Source organism: Chrysochloris asiatica, unplaced genomic scaffold (assembly GCF_000296735.1).
Source record: "Chrysochloris asiatica unplaced genomic scaffold, ChrAsi1.0 scaffold00011, whole genome shotgun sequence".
NCBI lineage: Eukaryota > Metazoa > Chordata > Mammalia > Afrosoricida > Chrysochloridae > Chrysochloris > Chrysochloris asiatica.
In genome coordinates this window covers 7924364-7930275 of record NW_006408529.1, presented here as the reverse complement: position 1 = coordinate 7930275, position 5912 = coordinate 7924364, and the positions used below count along the sequence as shown (strand labels likewise).

At 38.0% G+C, this 5912-nt stretch overlaps 1 pseudogene; it reads left to right on the top strand.

Moving 5' to 3' along the window:
• The first annotated feature begins 2648 nt into the window (after positions 1-2648).
• Positions 2649-4328, top strand: LOC102828971 (annotated as a pseudogene).
• Positions 4329-5912: the final 1584 nt, after the last annotated feature.

The window sequence follows — 5912 nt, the reverse complement described above, 5'->3', positions numbered from 1 at the left end:
GTCAATGATGCAGAGTGAAGAATAGAAGCAGTCAATACCAAGTGATATCAGCTGTTTAGTCAGAATGGAAGAATTTGCTGAAGGAAGGATGCAATACTTCTTAGGAGTTTGTATGAGGTCTTATGCACAATCAGTAAGGTCATCATAGGTTGATGATAATGGACACTTGTAGGAATCTCTGAAAGATGACACTCAGTCACCCTTTGTTATTAATAATGGTATCCACATGGACTGTTGTTTGTACTGTGAGGTTCATTTCTAGGGAGACTTGAAATATAGTGTAACTTGCTGACACTGGGCAGGTCATTGCAGAGAACTTGTGGCATGACGATAGTAAGAGAGGAATGAAGCCACTCAGCAGGATGGAGTCCTTGGCCCATTGTAGATATGCTGTGTGCATGCATACTGTTAAAGATATGCTGGTGACAATGATAGGACCTCTAGAATCTAGGAAACCTATTTACATTCATCAGAGTAGAAAGCCTATGATTGTTTGCAGAACTATATAAAACCATGTATCTTTGAATTTATTAGTATGAAACTAGATATTCTGTCTTCTTGAAGGAAATCTTTATAAAAAAGGTGTTTCATTGTTCTTAATATAGTTAATTGTATTGATGTGGTTTTCTGGACTATGTCATCCTTACATGAATAGTTAGCATCTTGAAAATCAGTCACTGGTATTTGCAGAAGCAGCAGTAGGCATGTAAGTAGGAGGCTCAGTCATAGAAGTTGGAGGTGGATTTGATCCCGATGCAGTGACTGCAGTCATAGAAGTCAGAGGTAGATTTGATTCTGATGGAGTGACTGGCATAAACACAGGAGTATCTGTTGACATCTGTAAGGTTATAAAGGTGACATTGGACAACAGCTTATCAATCTTTATATTCAAAGATTTTAAGCTTATGTTAAGAGCTGTTATAATAGCTATAATGTTATCAAAGTCTTCTTTAATATCACTTCTAATATTTCTAACTTGATGGTCTTTGAAGAGATCAGAATCCTTGGGCCCTAGTTCCTCACTCTCTCTATTTGCACTCTTCATGATGCTCATGGGTCCTTCACAGGTCATACTACCTGGCTCTTTTACAAGATTTGGTGCTGCAAGTGACATTTCCTGGCTTTCCAAAGATAGAGGTGAATCCTTCAGCACAGTGGGTTCTGTTGACATTATTAGTTCCTAAAAAGTTGTAAATCTTCCTAGAACCTTGTTGAATGCTTCAAAATGAGACCTTTTTAATTGTATTTGTTAATAGTAGACATTGTTAACAATATACAGTATTTGCTCTTAAAGCCAAGTCACTCAGTCTTCAGTCTTCACCAACACACTAAAATGCTCTTGTTGCAGTCACAAACTTCTCCAGTTTCCAACCACAACAGGGATTTCTCAGTCTTAGCTTCCTTGCAAGGTTTTTTTATTTAAGTTATCTTCTTCAAAATGTTTCTTGAAAGTCACATTAATGATCTTATTCAACGATTCCCACAATCTTTTGGGTCACCTTTCTTAGAAATAGGCAGAAATATGGAACTCTTTCAGTCTGTTGATCTGACAGCTATCTTCCAAATGAGTACCTCCGGTGTTGTATCAGTTTATTGAAATATTTCTATTTGTATTCTGCAAATTCCTGGACCCTTGTTTTTTAGTGGATTTCTTCCTTCAATATCATGGAATTTGATCATTTGCTACCTCTTGAATTTGTTGTCCATTGACCAATGTTTTTTAGTACAATTATTTTGTGTAATTATTTAATATTTTCATGTCCCTGCATCATTCATTATATTGACCATTGCTGGTAACTGTCATCAAGTCAGTTCTGACTCCCAGCCTCCCAGCATAGGGTTTCTGGGAATGACTGGTGGGTTTGCTAAACTTGGGGTTGATCTTACAGTGCCACAGCAGGACTCATTTGTTTTTCCCATGTTGTTATTGTTAAATGCCATTGAGTCAGTTCTTATTCATAGTAACCATGTAGAAGATGTCCACGGAGTGGCTGGTGATTTTGAATTGCCAACCTTGTGGTTAGTAGTCCAGTGTTTATCCTACAGTGCCATATCAATATTACAATGCAAGAACTTCAGTTCTTTCAGCTTCAGAAATGTTGAGTGTATTATATTTGTTAGTGTAAAGGACTCTGACTGATTTTTTTTTTAATGTTTTATTGTGAATTATGAGATAGTTTACATGAGAGAACATTAGTTTTACATTCATCCTATCTATCGTATATCATTTCATTGCCATGGTTACAATCCCCTCCATGCATCATCAACCAACCAAAGGGTATGCACTACAAGCCTGCCCCCCCCAGTCGTCAGCACACAGCCCCTCTCCCTCTCTGTGAGGAGACTAATTAATTTTTTATGTTCAACTTGTACTCTACCACTTCATTAAATCTTGCAAAGAGTTCCAATAATTTTCACCCTGAGTCTCTGGAATTTTCTAGAGACAGAATCGTATCATCTACAAATAGAGTCTTACTTCTTTGCCAATATTGATGCCTTTAATTTCTGTTTCTTGCCTTATTACTCTGGATAGCATTACCAGCACAATATTGAATAGAAAGCTTAGTGCTTTCACGTGGTCTTACTCTCTTAGTGGGCCACAAATGCCTTAAATGTGTAATCCCAACCAATTTTGTGGCTAGAAAGGCATGGCTAGAAAGGCTATAAATAAAGCAATTCACTGTATTTCAATGTCCAAGGAGAATGAGATAAGGTGGAGAACCATCCTACTACAATATTTTTTTTCTTGGTTTCATGTCTACTTACTGCTTTGGAATCTGTGCCTATAGACTTAGACAGAACGAAAGTGAAAAATGCTGAACTCATGGAAAGCTCAAAGATAGAAACACCAAGTAATGAACTTTATAATCATGAATATCTCAAACAAGTTATTGCTATTCTGGTAACATTATATACCTCAGAGAAAAGCTCTAGAAAGAAGACATAGAGGCAATAAAGAGTCGAAGGGTAGATTTAATAAGTCATAATGTGAGGACAAGACTAGATGTACTGAAAAACAGGAAGTAGCAAGGTTAAAACTGTTAATTAAAACTAAATTGGATTCCCTTCAAGCTGCATTTAATTCCATTATATTGATATACCATAATTTATTTAACCAGGCTCCTGCTGATGGAAATTTGGGTTATTTTCAGTGAATAATCTTGTGTAGGCATAGATCAACAAGTTCTTTTAGCTTGATCACCTAAAACACAAGAATCATGACACATAAGAATCCACAGATTTGGATATGCTAATCAAAGTGGAAATAGGTAATTTGTGTCAAGACTCAACATGAAGAATTATTAAAATATGAAATGTTGGAGGAACATGAAAGGAGAGAACATTTAAAGACACTGAATGAATATTTTAAAGCACTGAAAAGAAGAGTCTACAGTTGAAGAAAAAGTGTGAAAATCATCCCGGAGTTAACCATCCAGGAATCAGAAATCAACTGAAAGAGGTCTGAGAATAAGCTAAAGAATTGGATCCTAATGATTTTAACCCCAAGACATTTTTCAAACTACACGATGTCAGTAATAATGGCTTGATGGATTATCAATAACTATAAGCTGTATTTACTGAACAGTTGGAGAAAGTATGTTGTTAGTAAGTATGGTCTAGTCATTTTTGACTTATAGGCACCCTTTATAGGGTTTCAGAGGAGCAACTCGTGGGTTAAACCCACCAACCTTTAAGTTCAAACCAATTTTATGGTCCAGTGTTTATGTTATTGTATGTTGTTGTTGTTAAGTGCCATTGAGTCGATTCAAACTGATAGAGACCCTGGATAGGGTTTCTAAGGCTTTTAAATCTTTGTGAGAGCAAAAAGCCTCATCTTTCTTCTGTGGAGTGGTTGGCAAACTTGAATCATGGACCTTGTGGTTTGCAGTCCAGAGTTCAATGTATGGAGCCACGATCCTCACCTTATAGTATGTTGCTGTTAAGTGCTGTCAAGTAGGTTCTGGCTCACAGAGATCCTATATAGGATTTCCAAAGAGTGGCTGGTGAGTTTGAACTGCTGACCTTGCAGTTCAAACAGACCTTATGGTCTTGTACATTATCCCACAGTGCCACAGCAAGACTCTCCCTATGGTATTATTGTTGTCACTAAGTGCCGTTGCATTGGTTATAACACATAGTAACCCTGTATAGGGTTTCCAAGAAGGGCTGGGGAGCTTGAACCACTGACCTTATGATTCAAATGTACTTTGCAGTCCAGTGCAGTATCACAGAGTGGTGCACCAGGACTCCTCAAATATGAAGAGAATGATATGAGAGAAATGGATGGAAAAAGACTTAGAATGAGAAAACATGTAATGAATGAATGAGACGGATGCTGATAACGACAGATGTGGACTCTGGAAGCGTTTTTGAAAAGCTACAGAAAAATGGAGTTCTTGGAGCCAGATAGTTTGGAGTAAAGAGCATGGTGGCTTCATACAACAAACTCTGGCTTTAGAATCACAAGACCCATGGGTCGATCTCATTAGCAGCTTCGCAAAAGAAAGGGCTTTCTGAACCTGCAAACATTTAAAACCTCAGAAACCTTATACTATCTCATTGTGAATCAGAACCAACTAGATCATAGTTTACAGCAACAAAAACAACACTGAATAGGAATGGTGGTCAATGGCATCCTTGTCTGGTTCCCATTCAAAGGGGAAAGATTTTAGTTTCTCTCCTTTAAGAAAAATATTGGCTATTGATTTTGTACATGTTCTCTTTATTTTGCTAAGAAATTTCCCTTCTATTCTTATTTTGTTGAGGGTGTTTTTATCAGGACAGAGTGTTAAATGATGTCAAATACATTTTTTGTGTTAACAGATATGATAAGGTGCTTCTTTTGTTTTATATACATGATGGATCACATTGATTGATTTTATAATGTTAGACCATTGTTGAATACCTGAACACACTGTAAAAATCTTGGACTCTTCTTGCGGCTGCCACATAAGGTCTGGTCCAGCAGATTACTCTTGAGTCCTCCCAAGTGACCCCACAGGATGCCTGGGAGAAACTAAGGCATATAAAAGGGTAGAAGTGATAATGGGAGTGACTTCCCCTGGGACTCAACCCATAATGACTAACTACAACTCTGGGCTGAAACACAATAGTCAGAGAAGTCTGTCCTAAAGACACAGATTAGTGTCACTCTGGCCCAGGCACCCTACCCTGTTTATATGTATAGTTTTTATTTCGGGATTCCTTTATTTCATAAATTGCTAGTCCTTGGCTCTTGGGGGACTCCAAGAGAAAGCTCTGTTTCTGTTCTAGACTGGAGGAGAAGTTCAGAATGAGACTCAGCAGAGACTGAACTTCTGAGGTTTATCTCTTAGAAATTTGTGTCCAAATCTTTACCAACCTAATAAGGTCCCACAATAAAATGTTGGGTGACCAAACCTTTATGGACTTACACCTTTTTCTTTGGAGGCAAGCAAAGTGGGAGTTAAAAAGTTCAAATCCTGAATGGTATCTGAAGTCAGGACACCCAGGAATTGGTACTCTGATCCATAAGAAATAATGGTGTGGCCCTCCTCAGAGATGCTCTGGATGGAAAACATTGATGTGGAATGGTTCCATGAAAAGTTGAGGTCTAAGAGTCCCTGTATTTTTTGGGGAATTCCAGAAGATGCCTTGACATCTCCCTGGCTGCATTTTTTTCCAAGATAGGGTCTTATGAGGTGCCATGGGCAGCTCTAACATCTCTGATAACTTTCCTTTGGGGTGCTTGTTATAAAATTGTTGTTGTTCGGTGCTGTTAAGTCATCTCTGACTCATAGCAACCCTGTATAAGTATCCCGAGGAGCAGTTGGTGGGTTTGAACCACCAACCTTGAAGAGCAAACTGACCTTGTAGTCCAGCGCTTATCCTACAGTGCCACACCAGGACTCCATTTAGAAAAGCTTTAATTT